Genomic DNA, 24,729 nt, shown 5'->3' on the forward strand with positions numbered 1-24,729 from the left:
GAGAAGACTACAAAAAACAACCAGAAAACAGGTAACAAAATGTCAACAAGTAAAAACTGATATATAATCACTGAAATGTCAATTGACTAAGTTCTCCACTAAAGAGACATAGAGTAACTGATTGGATTTTAAAAAAAGACCCATCAATATGCTGCCTACAAGAGGCTCACTTTAAAGGTAAAGAAACACACACACATGCTTAAAGTGAGGGGATGGAAAAATATATTCCATGCAAATGGAAATGAAAAGAAAGCTAGGGTAGCTTTTGTCTGTTATAGGGTAACATATAACAGACAATGTAGATTTTATAACAAAGTCTGTAATACAAGAAAAATTAGGGCATTATTTAATGATAAAGGGAACAGTAAAAGGAGGATGTAACATTCATAAATATATATGCATCTAATATAGGAGCTCATAAGTATATAAAGCAAATGCTAACAGACATAAAGGAAGAAATTGACAATAATACAATAATAATAATCGACACACTAGAACAGTTAGACTTGTAGATATATACAGGACATTTCATAGAAAAACAGCAGACTACACATTCTTCTAAACTGCACATGAAGCATTCTTCAGGATAGATCATGTGCTAGTCCACAAAATAAGTCTCAACAAATTTAAGATAATAGTAAATATATCAAGCATCTTTTCCAAACACAACAGTATGAAACTAGAAAACAATTAAAGGAAGAAAATGGAAAAAAAACCACGTAGAGACTAAACAAAATGTTACTAAAAGATCCAAAGGATCAATGGATCAATGAACCAATCAAAGTGGAAATGGGGAATAACTAGAGAAAATAAATATAAAAACACAACTTTCCAAAATCTATGGGCTGCAGCAAAAGCAGTTCTAGGAAAGAAGTTTATAGTAATAAATGTCTACCTCAAGAAACAAGAAAAATCTCACATGAACAACTTAACTTACCATCTAAAGGAGTAGAAAAATAAAAACAAACAAAGCCCAAAGTCAGCAGATGAAAGAAACAATAAAGATCAAAGAGGAAATAGGTAGAGGTCAAGTAAACAATTGGAAAAATTAATAAAAACAAGAGTTATTTTTGAAAAGATAAATAAAATTGATAAGCCTTTAGCCAGGCTCCTTAAAAAAAAAAAAAAAAAGAGAGAGAGAGAGAGAGAGGACTCAAATAAAACAAGAAATGAAAGAGAGGAAATTACAACAGATATCACAAAATACAAACAGTCATAATAGACCACTCTGAACAGTTATATGCCAAAAACTTAGACAACCTAGAAAAAATGGATAAATTCCTAGAAACATACAAACTTACAAACTGGGAAGAAATAGATAATCTGAACAAACTGAATACTAGCATAGAAATTGAATCAGTAATCAAAAATTCCCAACAAACAAAAGTCTAGGACCAGACAGGTTCATAGGAGAATTCTTGCAAGCATATAAAAGAGTTAATACTTATCCTTCTCAAACTAGTGCAAAAAAAAAAAAAAAAAAATTGAAGGGAAGGGAATGCTCCCAATTCATTCTATGTGGCTAGCATTACCCTGATACCAAAACTGGACAAAGACACTATAAAAACAGAAAATTATAGGCCAATATCCCTGCTGAATATAGATGCAAAATATCCTCAACATAATATTAGCAGATAATACCCAACAGTATATAAAATGAGTCATACATGAAGATCAAGTGGGACTTATTTCAGTGATGCAAGGATGGTTCAATATCTGCAAGTCATTCAATGAGATACACAACATCAACAAAAAGAAGAATACAAAACAGATCATGATCTCAATAGATGCAGAAAAGACATTTGATGAAATTCAAAATACCAGTCATGATAAATAATCTCAACAAAGTTGGTATAAATGGAACATACTTCAACATAATAAAGGTCACAACTAACATCATACTGAATAGTGAAAAATTGAAAGCTTTTCTTCTAAAATCGGGAACAAACTAAAAATAATCATTCTCAACATTTCTATTTAACAGAGTATTGGAAATTCTAGCCTCAGCAATCAGACAAGAAAAAGAAATAAAATAATGCAAATTGGAAGGAAGAAGTAAAACTGTTTCTATTTACAGATGATATGATACTATATAAAGAAAACCCTAAAGTCTCCACCAAAAGAACTAGTAGAACTAATAAATGAATTCAGTAATGTTGCAGGATACAAGATTAACATACAGACATCTATTGCTTCTCCATGTACTAATAATTAACTCTCAGAAAAAGAAAGAAAGAAGACAATCCCATTTAAAATTGCCTCAAAATGAATAAAACACCTAGGAATAAATTTAGCCAAGGTGGTGAAACACCTATATTCTGAAAACCCTAATAAATTGGTGAAGGAAATTGAAAATGATACAAGGAAATTAAAAGATATACTGTGTTCATGAAATGGAACAATTAATATTGTCAAATTGTCCATACTACCTCAGCAATCTATAGATTTAATGCAATCTCTCTAAAAACACCCATGAAATTTTTCATAGGACTGGAAAAAATAATTCTAAAATTTGTATGGAACCACAAAATATCCTAAATAGCCAAAGTTCTTGAGAAAATAAAGTTGGAGCTATCACACTCCCTGACTTCAGACTGTACTACAAAGCTACAATAGTTCAGAGAGAATGGTAGTGGCACAAAGAACAAACACATAGGTCAAGAGAACAGAACAGAGAGTACAGAAATAAACCCACATATTTATGGTCAATTAATCTATGAGAAAGTAGACAAAAATATACAATGGTGAAAAGACAGCCTCTTCAATAAGTGGTGTTGGGAGAACTTGACAGTTACATGTAAAAGAATAAAATTAAAATATTTTCTCACACCATATACAAATGTAAACTGAAAGTGAATTAAAGACCTGAATGTAAGACTGTAAGCCATAAAACATCTAGAGGAAAACATTGATAGGGCACACTTTGTCATAAATCTTAGCAATATATATACGGATTTTTCTCCTCAGGTAAGAGAAACCAAAGCAAAAATGAACAAATGGCCCCTAATTAATCCTAAAATTTTTTGCACAGCAATGGAAACAGTCAACAAAATGAAAAGACAACCTACTGAATTGGAGAAAATATTTACAAATCATATGTCTGATAAGTGGGTTAATATCTAAAATTTATAAAGGGCTCATAAAACTCAATATTTTTAAAAAACTATCTGATTAAGAGAATGAGCAGAAGACCTGTACAGTTATATTGCTAAAGAACACATACACAAGGCTAACAAGCAGGAGAGAAGATGCTCTACATCCCTAAGTATCAGAGAAATGCAAATCAAAACCAAAATGACTTATCACCTCAAACCCGTCCGAATGGCTAGCATCAAAAAGACAACAAATTATAAATATTGTCATAGATGTGGAGAAAAGGAAACCCTAGTTCACTGTTGTTGTAATATAAATTGATATCACCACTATGGAAAATAGTATAAGGATTCCTAAATAAATTAATAATATAACTACTATGTGATCCAGAAACTCCACTCTTGGGTATATATCCAAAGAAAATGAAGACACTAATTCTAAAATGTACATGCACCTCAATATTCATGTGAACATCCTTTACAATAGTCAACATATGGAAGCAGCCTAACAGTCCACCAACAGATTAATGATTAAAGAAGTTGTAATATATACAATAGAATATTACTCAGCCATTAAAAGAATGAAATGCTACCATTGGCAACAACATGGATGCACCTGGAGTGTATTATGTTTAGTGAAGTAAGTCAGACTGGGAATGAAAAATACTGTATATTTTCGCTTATATGTGAAATTTTAAAAACAATCAAACAAATGAAAATAACAAAACTAGAACAGACACATAGATACAGAGAACAAACTAGTGGTTAGCAGCAGAGAGAGGAGAAGGTGGGTGGGCAACATAGGGGAAGGGGATTGAGAAGTACAACTATTAGGTACTAAATAAATTATTGATACAAATATATAATGTGCAGCACAGAGAATAAAACTAATATTTGATAATAACTTTAAATGGAGTATAATCTATAGAGACTTCAAGTCACTATATTGTACCCCTGACACTAATATAACATTGTAAACCAACTATATTTCAATAAAAATAAATAAAAATTAATTAATTAATAAAATTAAAAACTCCTTCTCTGAAAGATAATGTTAAGCAAATGAGAAGCCATTCCACATACTGGCAGAAAGTATTTGTGAAAGAAGTCTTATAAAGGACTGCTATCCAAAATATACAAAGAATACTAAATATTCAACAATAAGAAAACAAATAATTTTAAAATGTGCAAATGATCTCAACAGACACTTCACCAAAGAAGACATATAGATGGCAAAAAAGCATATAAAAATATGCTCTACATTATAGGTCAACAGAGAAAGGCAAATACAAATAACAAGATAGCAATATTCACCTATAGAAAGGCCAAAATCCAGGACATTGATAATACCAAATACTAGTGAAGATGTGATGTAACAACTCTCATTACTTGCTGGTGGGAATGAATAATAGTACAGCCATTTTGGAGGACATTTTGGTTGTTCCTTTCAAAACTAAACATACTCTTACCATACAATTTAGCAATCACACATCTTGTTATTCATCCAAAGGGATGAAAACTTACATCCACCTAAAAAACTGCACAAGGATGTTCAGAGCAGTTTTATTCATAACTGTCATATCAAGATTGCAACCATAATGTTCTTCAGAAGGTGAATGGATAAATAAACTGTGGTATAACCAGATAATGGAATATTAATTAACACTGAAAATATATAAATTATTGAGCTATGAAAAGACATGGAGGAAACTTAAGTGCATTTTACTAAATGAAAGAAGCCAATTTGAAAAGTGTACACAATGTATGATTTCAACTGCATGACATTCTGGAAAGGCAAAGCTATGACGTCAGTAAAAAGGACAGTAGCTGCAGGTTTACCCGGGGGAGAAAAATTAAATAGGTGGAGCCAAGTGACTTTTAGGTAAGTGAAAATATGCTGTATGATACCATAATATTAGGTATATGTCATTGTACATTTCTCCAAACACTTACAATGTACAACACCTAGCATGAATGTTAATGGAAACTATGGTGTTTGGGTGTTAATAATGTGTCAACATGGGTTCATCAATTGTTACAAATGTATCATTCTAGTGGGGGATGTTGATAAATGAAGAAGCTATGTATGTGGGGGGCAAGGAATATATGAGAAATTCCTGTACATTCCCTTCAATTTTGCCTTGAACCTTAAACTGCTCTAAAAACGTAAACAATTATTTTTTTTTTAAAATAGAGGATATCAACATAAGACTTGATCAAGCAGAAAAAAATAATTTACAATAAATGGCAAGTTATTTGAAAATATATACAATCAAAGGAAAAAAGAAAAATGAATAAAAAAGAGTAGAGAAAACTTATGGAATTTGTGGAATATAAGAAACATTATTAATATAAATATTATGGAAATCCCAGAAGTAGAATACAGAGAAACAGATGGAGAAATATTCCTGGAAGAAATAATGGTTGGAAACTTCCCCAAAATGTAGAGACATATGGACTTCCAGGTACATGAAGCTCAAAATGCCCTAAAGAGTTTCAACATAAAGATGACTTCACCAAGACACATAATCAAGAGTAAAAATCAAGTAAAAAGAATTTTGAAACTTGTAAGAGAAATGAGACTCATTAAATACAAAGGAAACCCCTTAAAGCTCTAGGCAATTTCACAAAAGAACCAATGCAGGCCAGAAGAGAGAGGAAAGATATTTTTAAGGTGTTGAAGGAAAAAAAAAAAAAACCCTGACAACCAGGAATATGACATAACATAAAGCTCTTCAAGAATGAAGAAGATATGTAGACAATCGCCCCCCCCCCAAAAAACAGGAGTTAGCCATCATGGGAGTTAAGCATTACTAGACCTGACATACAAGAAATACTAAAAGGTATTTCTTCAAGTTGAAATGAAGAATGTCAATTAGAAACATGAAAACATATGAAAGTATACAATGCACTAGAAAATGAAAGTGTATACACAAGTTCAGAAAACACTAATACAGTAATTGTGGTGTAAAAATCACATAACTAGCATAAAACTAAAAAGAACATAAGTACTAAGTTAGTTGTTAATGTATGCACAATATAAAAAGATGTAAGTGGTGATACCAAAACCAAAAAATATGATGAGGAGAATAAAAGGCTAGAGTATTTGTAAGTGATCAAATTTAACATGTTACTAGATTAAAATAGAAATCTATAATTATAAGATATTTTGTGAAATTCTTATGGTAACCAACAAGCAAAAATCTATAGTGTATACATATATTGTAAAGAAAAAATAATCAAAGCATACAACTACAGAAAATCATCAAATCAAAAAAAAAAAAAACCATAAAGAGAGGAAAAATGAAACAGAGGAACTACAAAACAGCCAGAAAACAATAAGATGGCAATGGTAAATCCTTACCCTTTAATGATTAATTTAAATATAAATGAATTGAATTCTCAAATCAAAAGATATAAAGACTGAATAAATTTAAAGAGACCAAACTATATAGTGCCTATTAGAGGCTCACCTAAGGATACACATAGATGGAAGAGTAAAGGGATAGAAAAAGATATTCCATAAAAATAGAAGTGAAAGAGCTGTACTTATATCAAACAAAACAGTATTTAAGTCAAAAACTTTCTCTATATCCAGAGAAGGTCATTATATAATGATAAAGGGAGGTCAATTAACAAGAGGATATAACAACTGTAAATATATATACACCCAACATTGGAACATCTTAATATATAGAGTAAATATTAACAGAACTAAAGAGAGAAATAAAATAGAAGGGATGTATACTTCAATATAATGAAGGCCATATATGCCAATACCACAGCCAAAATCATACTCAATGATGAAAAACTGAAAGCATTTCCTCTAAGATCAAGAAGAAAACAAATGTGACCATTCTCACCACTTCTATATGACATAGTGCTGGAAGTCCTAGCTAGAGCAATTACGCAAATCATATCTATTGTTCATGAAGTGGAAGAATGTATATTGTGAAAATGTTCATAATACCCAAAGCAATCTACAGATTCAGTGCAATAGTTATCAAAATTTCAATGGAATTTTTCACAGAAATTATAAGAAAAATTGAAAAATTCACATGGCATCACAAAAGACCCTGAATAACCAAAACAATATTTAGCAAGAAGAACAAAGGTCTTGGTATCACACTTCCTGACTTCGAATTATATTACACGCCTATAGTAATCCAAACAGTATGGTGCTGGCATAAAAATAGACACTTAGAAGAATGGAACAGAATAGGTAACTATTTTACCTAATTTCATAGAGACAAAGATAAGCAAAATGAGAAGACTGAGGAATTTGTCTCAATTAAAAGATCAAGAGAAACTCCCCTAAAAAGAACTAATAAAAGATAAATAAACAACTAGAAAATAATTCAAAGTATTAGTAATACTAATGCAAACTTATTTAGGAAAAAGAGTAAATGAACACAGTGAGAAGTTTCACATGGGATTAGAAATATAAAAAATAACCAGCCAGGACCAAAGAATACAATAAAATGAAAAATACACTAGAAGGAATGAACAGCAGAGTAGGTGGTACAGAAAAGTGCATAAGTGATCTGGAAGACTGAATAATGGAAATCACCTAATTAGAACAACAAAAAGAAAACCAAATTAAAAAATTAAAACAGTTAAAGGGATATTTGGCATAACTTCAAGCATACCAACATTCACATTATAGGGGTCCCAGAATGAAAAAGAGACAGAAGGGGTTCAAAAATGTATTTAATGAAATTATGAAAACTTCCAAAACCTAAATAAGGAAACAGATATCCAGGTAGAGGAAGCACAAACAATCTCAAACAAGATGAAACCAAACAGGCACACAACAAGAAATATCATAATTAAAATGGCCAAAGTTAAAGAAAAAGAGAAAATTATAAGGTAGCAAGAGAAAAACAAAGAATCATATACAACGGAACCCCCATAAGGCTATCAGCTGATTTTTCTGATGAAAATTTGAAGACCAGAACATAGTGGCATGATATACTTAATGAGCTAAAAGTGAAAAACCTACAACCTAGGATACTCCACCCAGCAAGATTATCATTTAGAATTGAAGGAGAGATCAAGAACTTCTCAGACAAGCAAAAACTAAAGGAGTTTATCAATACTCAAATTACCCTAAAAGAAATGCTAAAGAGTCTTCTCTATGTGGAAAAGAAAAGGCTATAATAAGAGTCAAGTACCTATAGAAAAGGAACAGTCCTATTAGTAAAGGCAAATATATAGTAAAGGCTAAGGATCAAGACCCATCTATATGTTGCTTATAAGAGACTCACTTCAGAGCTAAGACACATACAGAATGGAAGTGAAAGGATAGAAAAAGATAATTCATGTAAATGGAAATGAAAAGAAAGCTGGAGTAGTAATACTCATATCAGAAAAGTAGACTTTAAAATAACGTCTATTACAAAAGACAAAGAAGGGCATTATATAATAATATAAGGATCAATACAAGAAGATGATTTAACATTCATTAACATATATTCACCTAATATAGAAACACCTAAAAATATAAAGCAAACATTAACAGACATAAAGTGAAAAATTGACAATAACACAATGATGGGGGATTTTAACACTACACTTACATCAATGAACAGATCATTGAGACAGAAAATCAATATGAAACAGTGGTCTTAATTCACACACAAGACCAATTAGACCTAATAAATATGTACAAGACATTTCCTCCAAAAACAACAGAATACATATTCTTTTCTAGTGCACATGGAACATTCTCATGAATAGTTCACATGCTAGGCCACAAAACAAGTCTCAACAAATTTAAGAAGATTAAAATTATAACAAGCATTTTTTTTTTCTGCCCATGATGGTATGACACTAGAAATTAATTACAGGAAGGAGAAAGTGAAAAGCACAAACATGTAGAGACTAAAAAACATGCTACAAAAACAAAACAAAACAAAACAAAACAATGGGTTAATGAAGAAATCAAAGAGAAAATCAGAAAATAACTCAAGACAAATGAAAAAAGAAGCAAGTTTCACAAATCTATGGGAAGCAGCAAAAACAGTTATAAGAAGGAAGTTCATAGCAATAGAGGCTGACCTCAAGACACAAGAAAAATCTCAAACAACCTAAATTTCCATCTAAAGGAATTAGCAAAATAAGAACAAACAAATGCCAAAATCAGAAGAAGGAAAGAAATAATAAAGACCAGAGAAGAAATAAATAAAATAGAGATCAAAAAAACAATAGAAATAAACAAGGAAACCAAGAGCTGGTTCTTTGAAGAGATAAACAAAATTGATAAACTTTTACACAGGCTAACCAAGAATAAAAGAGAGAGAATGAAAATAAACAAAGTAAGAAATGAAAGAGGAGAAATATCATCTGATAGCATAGAGATAACAAAAAAAAAAAGATAAAAGAACACTACAAACAGTTACATGCCAACAAATTGGACAACCTAAAGGAAACAGACAAATTTCTAGAATCATACCACCTTCCAAACTGAATCAGGAAGAAATAGACAATACGATTAGACTAATTACAAGTAGTTAAATTAAATTTCTAATTAAAAAAAAAAAAAAAACAAACTCCACACAATGTCCAACACAGGACAGCTTCATCGAGTAATTCTACCAAACATATAAAGTAAAGCTAGTACCTATCATTCTCAAACTACTTTAAAAAATAATAAAATAAATAAAAATATAAAATAAAAAAGGATAATGGAAGACTCCCAAATTCATTCTAAAAGACCACCATTACCCTGATAGCAAAACCAAAGACACTACAAAAAAGGAAAATTATAGGCCAATATCTCTGAAGAATATAGGTGCAAAAATCCTCAACAAGATATTAGCAAACAGAATTCAACAAAATATAAAACGTATCAAAAACCAGATCAATTGGGATTTATTCCAGGTATATAAGGGTGGTTTAGTATTCACAAATCAATCAATTTGATATACCACATTAACAAAAAGAAGGATAAAAATCTTGGTAATCTCAATAGATGCAGACAAAAGCATTTGGCAAAATTCAACAACTATTCATGATAAAAACTTGCATCAAAGTTGCTATAGGGGGAACATATGTCAACATAATAAAAGCTATTTATGAAAACTCACTGCTAACATCATACTCAATAGTGAAATTGAAATATTTTCCTCTTAAATCAGGAACAAAACAAGGATGCACATTCTCGCCACTTCTATTTAACACAATATTGGAAGTACTAGCCATAGCAATCAGACAAGAAAAAGAAACAAATGACATTCAAATTAGAATGGAAGAGGTAAAACTGTCACTATTTGCAGATGACATGACACTGTATATAGAAAACTCTAAATTCTCCACAAAAAAAACTATTAGAAGTAAAAAATGAATTCAGTAAAGATGCAGGGTACAAGATTAACATACAGAAATATATATATTTTCTATATACCAATAATGAACTATAAGAAATAGAAATTAAGGAAACAATCCCATTTACAATTGTATCAAAAAGAATAAAATACCTAGGAATAAATATATCCAAGGAGGTAAAAAACCTATACTCTGAAGCCTATAAAATATTTATGAAGGAAATTGAAAATGAATCAAAGAAATGAAAAGCTATATGTGTTCTTGGATTGGAATAATTGAAATTGTTAAAATGACCATACTACTCAAAGCAATCTACAGATTTAATGCAATCCTTATAAAAATGCCTATAACATTTTTCAAAGAAGTAGAAAAGCATCCTAAAATTTATATGGAACCACAAAGGATCCTGAATTCCAAAGCAATCTTGAAAAAAAAAAAAAGAACAAAACTGGAAGTATCATGCCCCATGTCTTCAGACTGTACAACAAAGCTATAGTAATCAAAACAGCATGGTACTGGCATAAGACAGACATAGATCAATGAAACAGAATAGAGAGACCAGAAATGAACCCACTCACTTATGATCAATTGATCTATGACAAATGAGGAGAAAAGAGTCTTTTCGATACATGGTGCTGAGAATACTGGAGACTACATGTAAAAGAAGGAAGTAAGACCTGAAACCATAAGACTCCTAGAAGAGAACATAGGCAGAACACTCTTTGACATAAATAGTAGCAATAATTTTTGGATCTGTGTCTTAGAGCAAAATAAATAAAAGCAAAAATAAACAAATAGGATCTAATTAAACCTAAAAGCTTTTGTAGAGTGAAGAAAATCAGTGACAAAATAAAAAGGCAACCAATCGAATTGAAAGAAAATATTTTTAAATAATATGACCAGAGGACCTTCAAGATGGTGGAGGAGTAAGAAGTGGAGATCACCTTCCTCCCCACAAATACATCTACATGTGGAACAATTCCTACAGAAAACCTACTGAATGCTGGCAGAAGACCTCAGACTTCCAAAAAGGCAAGAAAATCTCCACGTAACTGGGTAAGGCAAAGAAAAAAGAAAAAAAAAAAAGAGAGAGAGAGACAAAGGAATCAGAATAGGACCTTTGTTTCTGGGAGAGAGCTGTGAAGGAGGAAAAGTTTCCACACACTAGGAAGCCCCCTCACTGGTGGGGATGGGGGAGCTTCAGAGCCTTAGAGGAGAGAGCAGCAACAGGCGTGCAGAGGCCAAAGTGGAGAGAATCCAGCACAGAGGATTGGTGCCAAACAGAACTACCCAGCCTGAGATGCTTGTCTGCTCGGGGCAGGTGGTGGCTGGGTGCTGAGGCTCTGGTTTCGGAGGTCAGACCCCAGGGAGAGGACTGGGGTTGGCTTCGTAAGACAGCCTGAGAGGGTTAGTATGCCACAGCTGAGGGAGTCTAGGTAAAGACCTGGGCCTACCAAGGAGGCAAGAGACCATTTTTGCTGGGTGTGAGGAGAGGGGTGGGCCCACCATAGGAGCTTCTTGCTCCATGTGCTCACAGATGGCAGTGCACCAACTACGTGAGCTCCAGAGGTGGGCATGAGCCACGGCTGTTAATTAGGACCCCAGAGGGGGGTGTGATGGCTGCCGCCACTGTTACCAAGTTTCCTGTGAGCAAGTGCAGGTCACTCCCCACATCTTCCTGGGAGCCTGTGAAGCCCCCCACTGCCAAGTGTCCCACAATCCGGGACTAACTTCTCTGGGAGAATGCGCGGTGCACCTCAGGCTGTAGCAACTTCCTGCCAGCTTCTGCCACCGTAGGCACTTCCTACATATCCCAATTGTGACTGCCATATCCCTCCCTCTCCCTGGCATGAGTGAACAATATGCAGCACACGAAGGAGAAAGGTAAAAACCCACAAGACCAAACAGATGAAGAGGAAATAGGCAGTCTACCTGAAAAAGAATTCAGAGTAATGATAGTAAAGATGATCATAAATCTCAGAAATAAAATGGAGAAAATACAAGAAACGTTTAACCCTAGAAGAGCTAAAGAGCAAACAAACAGTGATGAACAACAAAATAACTGCAATTAAAAATACTCTAGAAGGGATCAATAGCAGAATAACTGTGGCAGAAGAACAGAAAATTGACCTGGAAGATAGAATGGTGGAAATCACTGCCACGGAGCGGAAAAAAAAAAAAAAGATGAAAAGATGTGAGGACACTCTCAGACACTTCTGGGACAACATTAAATACACCAACATACAAATTATAGGGGTCCCACTTAAGAGAAAAAGAAAGGGTCTGAGAAAATATTTGAAGAGATTATAATTGAAAACTTCCCTAACATGGGCAAGGAAATAGTCAAGCAAGTGCAGGAAGTGCAGAAAGTCCCATACACAATAAACCCAAGGAGAAACAGGCTGAGACACATATTAATCAAATTATCAGAAATTAAATACAAAGAAAAAATATTAAAAGCAGGAATGGAAAAGCAAAAAATAACATACAAGGGAATCTCCCTGTGGTTATCAGCTCATTTTACAGCAGAAACACTGCAGGCCAGAAGGCAGTGAAAAGATATATTTAAAGTGATGAAAGGGAAAAACGTACAACCAAGATAAATCTACCCAGCAAGAAGATCATTCAGATTTGACAGAGAAATCAAAAGCTTTACAGACAAGCAAAAACTAATAGAATTCAGCACCATCAAACCAGCTCTACAACAAATGCTAAAGGATCTTCTTTAAGCAGGAAAGACAAGAGAAGAAAAGGACTTACAAAAACAAACACAAAACAATTAAGAAAATGGTAATAGGAACATACATGTCAATAATTACCTTAAATGTGAATGGATTAAAAGCTCCCATCAAAAACACAGAGTGTCTGAATGGATACAAAAACCAGATCTAAATATATGCTGTCTACAAGAGACCCATGTCAGACATAGGGACACATAGGGAATAAAAGTGAGGGGACGGAATAAGATATTCTATGAAAATGGAAATCAAAAGAAAGCTGGAGTAGCAATACTCATATCAGATAAAATAGACTTTAAAATAAAGTATGTTACAAGAGGCAAGGAAGGACACTACATAATGATAAAGGGATTAATCCAAGAAGAAGATATAACAATTATAAACATATAGGCACACAACAAAGGAGCATCTTGATACATAAGACAAATGCTAACAGCCATAAAAGGAGAAATCGACAGTAACACAATAATAGTCAGAGACTTTAACACCTCACTTACACCAATGGACAGATCATCCAGACAGAAAATTAACAAGGAAACACAAGTTTTAAATGACACAATAGACCAATAGATTTAATTGATATTTATAGTACATTCCATCTGAAAACAGCAGAATGAACTTCTTTCTCAATTGTACACAGAACATTCTCCAGGATAGATCACATCTTGGGTTACAAATCAAGCCTCAGTAAATTTAAGAAATTTGAAATCATATCAAGCATCTTTTCCGACCACAATGCTATGAGATTGGAAATCAATTACAGGAATATACTGTAAGAAACACAAACACATGAAGGCTAAACAATACGTTACAAAATAACCAAGAGATAACTAAAGAAATCAAAGAGGAAATCAAAAAATACTGAGAGGAATATGACAATGAACACATGAAGACCCAAAATGTATGGGTAGCAGCAAAAGCTCTTCTAAGAGGGAAGTTTATAGCAATACAATCCAACCTCAAGAAACAAGAATAACTTCAAATAAACAACCTAACCTCACACCTAAAGCAACTAGAGAAAGAAGAACAAAAAACCCAAAGTTAGAAGGAAAGAAATCGTAATGATCAGAGCAGAAATAAATTTAAAAGAAATGAAGAAAACAATCACAAAGATCAATAAAACTAAGAGCTGGGTCTTTGAGAAGATAAACAAAATTGATAAACTTTTAGCCATACTCATCAAGAAAATGAGGGACAGGACTCAAATCAATAAAGTTAGAAATGAAAAAGAAGTTAAAACAGACACTGAAGAAATACAAACCATCATAAGAGACTACTATGAGCAACTATACGCCAATAATATGGAAAACCTGGAAGAAATATACAAATACTTAGAAAGCTATAACCTTCTTAGACTGAACCAGGAAGAAATAGAAAACATGAACATACCAATCGCAAGTAATGAAATTGAAGCTGTGATTAAAAATCTTCTAACAAACAAACGTCCAGGACCAGACGGCTTCAAAGGTGAATTCTATCAAACATATAGAGAAGAGCTAACACGCATCCTTTTCAAACTCTTCCAAAAAACTGCAGATGAAGGAACACTTCCAAACTCATTCTATGAGGCCACCATCACCCTGATACCAAAACCAGACAAAGATGTCACAAAGAAGGAAATTATAGACCAATATCACTGATGAATGTAGATGCAAAAATCCTCAACAAAAAACTAGGAAACAGAATCCAACAGCACATTAAAAGGATCATACACTATGATCAAGTGGGATTTATCCAAGGGATGCAAGGATTCTACAATATATGTAAATCAAGCAATGTGATACACCATATTAACAAATAGAAGAATAAAAACCATATGATAGCCTCAATAGATGCAGAGAAAGCTCTTGACAAAATTCAACACCCATTTATGATAAAAACTCTCCAGAAAGTGGGCATAGATGGAACCTACCTCAATGTAATAAAGGCCATATATGACAAACCCACTGCAAACTTCATTCTCAATGGTGAAAAACTGAAAGCAATTCCTCTAAGATCAGGAACAAGACAAGGATGTCCACTCTCAGTGCTATTATACAGCATAGTTTTGGAAGACCTAGCCATGGCAATCAGAGAAGAAAAAGAAAGAAAACTATTCCAAATTGGAAAAGAACTAAAACTGTCACTGTTTGCAGATGACATCATACTATACATAGAAAATCCTAAAGATATCACCAGAAAACTACTAGAGCTAATCAATGAATTCGGTAAAGTTCCAGGATACAAAATTAATGCACAGAAATCTCTTGCATTTCTATATACTAACAATGAAAGATCAGAAAGAGAAATTAAGGAATGAATCCGATTCACCAATGCAACAAAAAGAATAAAATACCTAGGAATAAACCTACCTAAGGAGGTAAAAACCTGTACTTAGAAAACTATAAGACACTGATGAAAGAAATCGAAGATGACACAAGCATATGGAGATATATATCATGTTCTTGGATTGGAAGAATCAATATTTTCAAAATGATTATACTACCCAAAGCAATCTACAGATTCAATGCAATCCCTATAAAATTACCAATGACATTTTTCACAGAACTAGAACAAAAAAACTAAAAAAAATTTAAGGAGACACAAAAGACCTTGATTAGCCAAAGCAATCTTGAGAAAGAAAACAGAACTGGAGGAATCAGACTCCCTGACTTCAGACTATACAACAAAGCTACAGTAATCAAGACAATATGGTACTGGCTCAAAAACAAATATAGATCAATGGAACAAGATAGAACACCCGGAGATAAACCCACTTACCTATGTTCAACAAATCTGTGACAAAGGAGGCAAAAATATACAATGTAAAATAGTCTCTTCAATAAGTGGTGCTGGGAAAACTGGAGAGCAATATGTAAAAGAAAGAAATTAGGGACTTCCCTGGTACTGCCATGGTTAAGAATCCACCTGGCAATGCAGGAGACATGGGTTCGATCCCTGGTCCAGGAAGATTCCACATGCCACAGAGCAACTAATCCCATGTGCCACAACTACTGAGCTTGCATTCTAGAGCCTGCGAGCCACAACTACTGAAGCCTGGTCACCTAGAGTCCATGCTCTGCAACAAGAGAAGTTCCAAGAGCAAAATTACAGTGTGTTAGATTGTGGGGGGAAAATTAGTTTTAATTTTTCCCTACATGGGATACAACACTGTGAAATTCAATCTTCAACTGAAGGCCCTGAAATTCTTCTAAAACATAGCTCTTTGTTTCTTTCTTTAACAAAGTTTAAGCTAGTTTTAATAAATTAAAATGAGAAATTGCTTGTCTGTCCACCTCAGCTTTGTTTTATGCCCATTTCATACTGTTGTCTGTGCTGTAATTCATATTTTTGATACCATTTCTGATGTGTAAAATTGGTGGTCTTGTAAATATATTATAAAAAGTTCAATTGTAAATAAACTATGGTGGCTGTTAAAATAAATAAATAAAGTAAAATAAAATAAAATAAAACAAATGAGAAGCTCACACAGCAACGAAGGCCCAATACAGCCAAAATATAAATAATAATTTAAAAAATGAAATTAGAACACTTCCTAACACCATATACAAAAATAAACTCAAAATGGATTAAAGACCTAAATGTGTGACCGGACACTATAAAACTCTTAGAGGAAAACATAGGAAAAACACTCTTTGACATAAATCACAGCAAGATCTTATTTGACCCAACTCCCAGAGTAATGGAAATAAAAACAAAAATAAACAAATGGGACCTAATGAAACTTCAAAGCTTTTGCACAGCAAAGGAAACCATAAACAAGATGAATAGACAACCCTCAGAATGGGAGAAAATATTTACAAATGAAGCAACTGACAAAGGATTAATCTCCAAAATATATAAACAGCTCATGCAGCTCAACAAACAATCCAATCTAAAAATGGGCAGAAGACATAAATAGATTTTTCTCCAAAGAAGACATGCAGATGGTAAAAAACACATGAAAAGATGCTCAACATCACTAATTATTAGAGAAATTCAAATCAAAACTACAGTGAGGTATCACCTCACACCGGTTAGAATGGGTATCATCAGAAAATCTATGAACAATAAATGCTGGAGACAGTGTGGAGTAAAGGGAATCCTCTTGCACTGTCAGTGGGAATGTAAATTGATACAGCCACTATGCAGAACAGTATGGAGGTTCTTTAAAAGACTAAAAATAGAATTACCATATGTCCCAGCAATACCACTATTGGGCATACACCCAGAGAAAACCATAATTAAAAAAGACTCATGTGCCCAAATATTCATTGAAGCACTATTTACAATAGCCAGGTCATGGAAGCAACCTAAATGTCCATCGACAGACTAATGGATAAAGAAAATGTGGTACATATATATAATGGAATTTTACTTAGCCATAAAAAGGAAAAAATTGGGTCATTTGTAGAGACATGCATGGACCTAGAGACTGTCAGACAGAGTGAAGTAAATCAGAAAGAGAAAAACAGATATCATATATTAACGCATATATATGGAATGTCAGAAAATGGTACAGATCAACCGGTTTGCAAGGCAGAAAGAGAGACACAGATGTAGAGAACAAACGTACGGACACCAAGGGGAGAAAGGGGTGGGTGGGATGAATTGGGAGATTGGGATTGACTTATGTACAATAATATGTATAAAATAGATTGCTAATGAGAACCTGCTGTATAGCACAGGGAACTCCACTTCACTGTACAGTAGAAACTAAGACGTCATTGTAAAACAACTATACCCCAATAAAAAAAAAAGTTAAATAAATAAATAATATGACTGATAAGGGATTAATATTTAAATTTATATACAGCTCATAAAATTCAATATCAAAGAACCAAAGAACCCAACTAGAGAACTGGCAGAACTGAATAGACACTTTTCCAAGGAAGATATATAGATGGTCAACCAGATAATGAAACAATGCTCAACATCACTAATTATCAGAGGAATGTAAATCAAAACAAAAATATCACCCCACACCTGTCAAAATGGCTATCATCAAAATGTGTGCAAATAACAAATGTTGTTTGAGGATGTGGAGGAAAGGGGACCCTAGTATACTGTTGATGGGCTTGTTGATTGTTGTAACCACTGTGGAAACCAGTTTGGAGGTTCATCCAAAACTAAAAATAGAAATACCATATGATACAGAAATTCTATGCTCGGGTATGTATCCAAAGAAAATGAAAACACCCATTCAAAAAGGTACATGGGGGCTTCCCCGGTGGTGCAGTGGTTGAGAATCTGCCTGCTAATGCAGGGGACACGGGTTCGAGCCCTGGTCTGGGAAGATCCCACATGCCGCGGAGCAACTGGGCCCATGAGCCACAACTGCTGAGCCTGCGCGTCTGGAGCCTGTGCCCCGCAACGGGAGGGGCCGCAATAGTGAGAGGCCCGTGCACCGCGATGACGAGTGGCCCCCACACCACGATGAAGAGTGGCCCCTGCTTGCTGCAACTAGAGAAAGCCCTCGCACGAAACGAAGATCCAACACAGCTAAAAATAAATAAAGAAAGAAAGAAAGAAAGAAAGAAAGAAAGAAAGAAAGAAAGAAAGAAGCTATTAATTAAAAAAAAAGTACTCCAAGAAATAAAATTTAAAAAAAAAGATACATGGACCCTAATGTTAATAGCAGCTTTATTTACAGCAGTCAAGAAATGGAAGCAACCTAAATTCCCATCAACAGATGAAGGATAAAAATACGTGGTATATATATATCACGTGGTATATACATATATCAACTGTGTCTCTATCTCTGTATCTATACACACTGAATTGACTATTACTCAACCATAAAGGGAATAAAATTCTGCCAATTGCAACAACATGGATGGACCTAGAGAATATTATGCTTAGTGAAATAAGTCAGACGGGGAATGATAAACACTGTATGTTAATCACTTATATGTGGAATCTAAAAAATAAATTGAAGGAAGGTACATATATTAAAAAAATGAAACAAACTCACAGATATAAAGACCGAACTGGTGGTTACCAGTGGGGAGAGGAAATGCGGGAGGGATGAGATAATGGTATGGGATTATGAGACAGAAACGACTATGTATAAAATAAATAAGCAAGAAGGATATATTGTACAGCACAGGAAAATATAATCATTATTTTGTAATAACTTTAAAAGGAGTATAATCTATAAAATATTAGATCAGTATGTTGCACACCTGAAACTAATATAATATTGTGATCAACTATATTTATATAAAAAAGTGATTTAGTATTGAACAACAAAAAATAATGCCAATCTTACTATGGACACCATTAATGCCCAATCTGCTCTTAGCAACCAACAGTGAATTCTTCATATGACACCATTCTCTGAAGCAATCAGTCAGCTACATGGTGGCAGGTTGATTATATTGGACAGCTTCTGTCATGGATGGGCAGTGGTTTGTTCTTGCTGGAATAGACACTCTAGATATGGAATTTTCTTCTATGCATGCATTGTTTCTGCCGAAACTACCATCTATGGACTTACAGTAGGCCTTATCTACAGTCATTATATAGCACATAGCATTGCTTCTGCTCAAATAAATCAATTTACAGCAAAAGAAGTGTGGCAATGGGCTCATACTCATACTTCACTGGTTTTATCATGTTCCCCACCATCTTGAAACAGCTGGTGTGATCAAATGGTGATATGGCCTTTGAAGACTCAGTATCTGTGCCATCTAGGTGGCAGTACATCACAGCATTGGATAAAGCTTCTCCAGAAGGGTGTATATGCTTTGAATAAGCATTCAATATATGGTGCTATTTCTCCCATAGCCAGGATTCACAGATCCAGGTATCAAGCAATGAAAATGGGAGTGGCACTACTCACTAATACCCCTAGTGACCCACTAGCAAAAACTTTGCTTCCCGGTCCTGCAACCTTATGCTTTTCTGGCGTAGAGGTATTTGTTCCAGAGGGAGGAATACTTATACCAGGAGAAACAGTAATGATTTCATTACACTGGAAGTTAAGAATGTCACCTGACCACACTGGGATACTTATGCCTCTGAATCAAAGGGCAAAAAAAGGAATAATGGTGTCAGCTAGGGTGATTGATCCAGTCTACTAAGGGTAAATTGTACTACTATTCCATAATAGGGGCAAAGGAAAGCATATCTGGATTACAGGAGATCACACAGGGTGTATCTTAATATTACCATGTCCTGTGATTAAGGTTAGTGGAAAACTACAGCTCAATCCAGGCGGGACTAACAATAGCCCAGACCCTTAAGGAATAAGGATTTGGGTCACCCCACCAGGTGAAAAATCAGGACCAGCTGAGATCATTGCTGAAGGCAAAAGCAATACCAAAGGGATAGTAGAATAAGGTAGTTAACAAATACAAGCTACAACCATGTTACAAGTTACAGGATCTAGGACTATGTCATGAGGAAGGTGAATTTTCTCTTTATATTATGAAAAATATTATGAATACATTTTTGTGTGTATATACATATATTGAGCAAATACCTTTGTTTTATTTCCTCTCTTGTTCCCTTATCATGTAATGTAAGATATATTTATTTTCTATCAGTGTTTAATATTGTTAATTTTACATCATAGTATTTATTTAAACAAGGTATCAGGATAAGCATAAAGACCACTCAAGAACTTTACCCCCTCTTCTGGGGAAGAGATTAGTGAATTTTTGGTTGTGAGGATAGTTGTATCATGTTAGGTGGAATTATATCCTTGTTATTGTATTTATCTGGAGATTAAGTAAGGTTTAAAGAGATGTGTATGGATGTCAAGTTGACAATGGATGGACTTGTGATGGTTGTGATGGTTAACTTTATGTGTTAACCTGACTGAGGTAAGGGATGATTGGATAACTGGTAAATATAATACTATTTCTGGGTGAGTCTATGAAGATGTTTATGGAAGATATTAGTATTTGATTCAGTTGACTGAGTAAAGATGATCACCTTCACCAATGAAGGTAGGCATCATCCTATCCACTGAGGGCCTGCATAGAACAAAAAGGCAGAGGAGTGTCAAATTTGCATTCTTTGCTTGAACTAGGACACCCATTTTCTTTTGTCCTTGGACATCAGATTTACTAGTCCTCAATCCTACAGATTCAGACAGGGACTTACACTATTGGCTCCCCTGGTTCTCAGGCCTTGAGATTCAGACTGAAGTACATCAATGGCTTTCCTGGTTCTCCAGCTTACAGATGGCAGATTGTGGGACTTCTTGGCCTCTTTAATCCCTCACGTTTTGTTTTTCTAAGAATGTCTTAATTTTTCCCTCATTTTTAAAAAAATAATTAATTAATTAATTTATGTTTTGCTGTGTTGGGTCTTCGTATCTGTGCGAGGGCTTTCTCTAGTTGCGGCGAGCGGGGACCACTCTTCATTGCGGTGCACGGGCCTCTCACTGTCGAGGTCTCTCTTGTTGCGGAGCACAGGCTACAGACGCGCAGGCTCAGTAGTTGTGACTCACAGGCCCAGTTGCGCCAAGGCATGTGGAATCTTCCCAGACCAGGGCTCGAACCCGTGTCCCCTGCATTAGCAGGCAGATTCTCAACCACTGCACCACCAGGGAAGCCCCTCCCTCATTTTTAAAGGCCAATTTTGCCAGATGTAGAGATCTTGGCTGATAGTTTTTTTTCAGTACTTTAAATATAATTCCATCTCCACTTGATCTCCAAGATATTGAATGAGAAATTGGCTGATAATCCTATAGAGTGTCCATTATATGTAAAGGGTCACTTCTCCTGTCCTTCTCTGTCTTTGGTATTCAACAGTTGATTATAATGTGTCTCATTCTTATCATTTTGGAATATTTGGAGTTTGTTAAACTTTGAACTTTGTAGATTCATGTCCTTCAATCAAAGTTAGGAAGTTTGGCACCATAATTTCTCCAAATTACCTCCCTGTTTCTTCTTTCTCTTTTCCTTATGGGAATCCAATAATGTATATATTGGTCCACTTGGAGGTATACCACAAGTCCCTTAGGTTCTGTTTACTTTTTCTCCATCTTTTTTTCTTCCTGCTCCATAGACTCAACAGTTTTCATTTTCCTACTTTCAAGTCTTCTGATTCTTTTTGCTGCCTGCTCAAAATTGCAGTTGAGCTCCTCTAGTGAATTTTGTATTTTAGTTATTGTAATTTTCATCTCCAGAATTTCTGTTTGGTTCCTTTTATATAGTTTCAACATGTTTGTTGATATTCTCATTTTGTTCATATGTCATTTTTCTGATTTCCTTTAGTTCTTTGTAGGTGTTCTTTTTAGCTCTTTGTACATAATTAATATAGTTGTATCAAAGTTATTGTCTAGTGTGTCTGATGTCCAGTCTTCTTCAGGGATATTAGCATGTTTATTTTGTTGTTTTGAACGAGCCATGTTTTCCTGTGTCTTCATATGCCTTGAGACTTCATATAGAAAATTTGGTATTTGACTATTATAATGTTGCAACTATGAAAATCAGATTTTCCTCCTTCCCCAGTGCTTGTTACAGACTGTAGTAGTCTGTTTTTTTAGACCTTTCCAAACTATTTTTACATAGAATATTTTGTGTCATGTGTTATTAGTGATGACTCTTTTCCTTCATGTTCAGTTAATGATTGACAGAAATTTCCTTGGATGCAAGGAAATGAAACAAACCAAAACACAAAAAATATAAAAGAGAGAAGCAAAAAAAAAAAAAAAAATCACCTCTCCAAGTTGTTCTGCTTTTATCAGTGCTGGGTCACTTCACACTTAGCTAGGCTTTTCTGACCATAAGTATCAGCCCAATCTGACAGATTAGCTTCTAAAGTCTTGTCTGAACATGTATCTTGCCTGGGCATGTTCATGGCTTTCTAAATTTCTCAGTTTGCATGGCTGCTTTGAACATTGTAATTTATCAAAGAGTCCCAGCTCAGATTCTCCTCTTTCTTAGATAGTTTATTGTATGTCCTGAGACACCCTTAATCTTTTGCCCCAAATTTCTTGGGTCTTTAGACCATCCTGAAACTTTCAAAAGTGTCCATTGCATTTTCTGAATGAGATCTACATTAGGCAAAACAGAGATGTGAATTTTTCGTCAGTAGTTAGGTAGACGCCAGACAGATTAGAAGAACTCTACACAATAATTTGCAAATAAGTTCTGCTCAGCTTCCTCTAGTTTGAGAGAAGTAATTAGCAACCAGGCTGCTTCACTTGAAGACAAAGACAGCTACCACAGCAAGAAGGGTGTAAAGCAGGAATGAGTAAAAACACCACAATACTTTCCAAAATGATTGATAGCTTTTTTTAAATTGGGTGTTTGATTTGTTGCTGTAAGGCTTTGAATGTTTTTCAGAGCACTGATAAACTAGCTCAGTTTCTACTTGTTGTTGTTTTTTAATTATTTTAAAAAATGTTTCTGTGAGGAAATAAGAGCTTGGAGGCTTTTAGTTTGCCATTTTGCTGACATTACTCCCAGTGACACATATTGAAACAATATATTATTGTCATCATCAATGTCCAAATAATTTTGATGAGAAAAAAAGAATAAATGTAATATTAAATAAATAAAATATTTCTGTGCTTGAAAAGGGGAAAATATCCATGAAATGCATAAGAAAGGCTTTTCAACAACCCACGTAATAAAGATTCAATGGCTTTTCATTGAAAATGAACTGAGTGTGATAAAAATATGACATGACAGCCAAAAAATATTAACGTGATATTATGACTTTAACTTGAGTACAATACTTGCAATAATGGATGAGATATTCTTTCTTGATTTACATTCTGGAGTCAATATCTGGAATATTGGTTTCCTCATAAGGCATCACTTTTTTTTCAAACATTAAACAAATTAAAATATAGTGAGGATAGTGATGAAATTAGACACATTGTCATATGATAAATATTTGAAATACTTCTGTTCATTTATCCAGAATAAGAAGTTTCCTGCAGGACATAAGAGCTCTCTCCAAATATGTGAAAAGTTATCACATATAAAATATATTGGACTTGTTTGGTTTGCCCAAGTAATAATGTCACTTTCACAATGTCTGAGAGGATTATTTAACTAGGATCCATAGTGATATGTAAAAGGAGACAGATATAATGACAACATAAGAAAGAAAATTTTAATGCTAAGAAATGTCCAATTGACAACTTTTAGCATCACATGACTTTCTATTCTGTTTCATTGATCTACAATTCTGTTTTTGTGCAAGTATCATACTGTTTTGATAGCTGTAGCTTTGTAGTATAGTCTGAAGTCAGAGAGACTGATTCCTCCAGCTCCGTTTTTCTTTCTCAAGATTACTGTGAGTTTTGGGATCTTTTGTGCCTCCATACAAATTTTAAGATTGTTTTGTCCTAGTTCTGTGAAAAAAATGCCATTGGTAATTTGATAGGGATTGCATTGAATCTATAGATTGCTTTGGGTAGTATAGTCATTTTCATGATATTGATTCCTCCAATCCAAGAACATGTATATCTCTCCATCTGTTTGTGTCATCTTTGATTTCTTTCATCAGTGTTTTATAGTTTTTGGAGTACAGGTCTTTTGCCTCCTTAGGTAGGTTTATTCCTAAGTATTTTATAATATTTAATGCAATGGTAAATGGGTTTCCTTAATTTCCCTTTTTGATCT

The sequence above is a fragment of the Balaenoptera acutorostrata genome, chromosome X (assembly GCF_949987535.1).
Source record: "Balaenoptera acutorostrata chromosome X, mBalAcu1.1, whole genome shotgun sequence".
In the NCBI taxonomy this organism is placed as follows: domain Eukaryota; kingdom Metazoa; phylum Chordata; class Mammalia; order Artiodactyla; family Balaenopteridae; genus Balaenoptera; species Balaenoptera acutorostrata.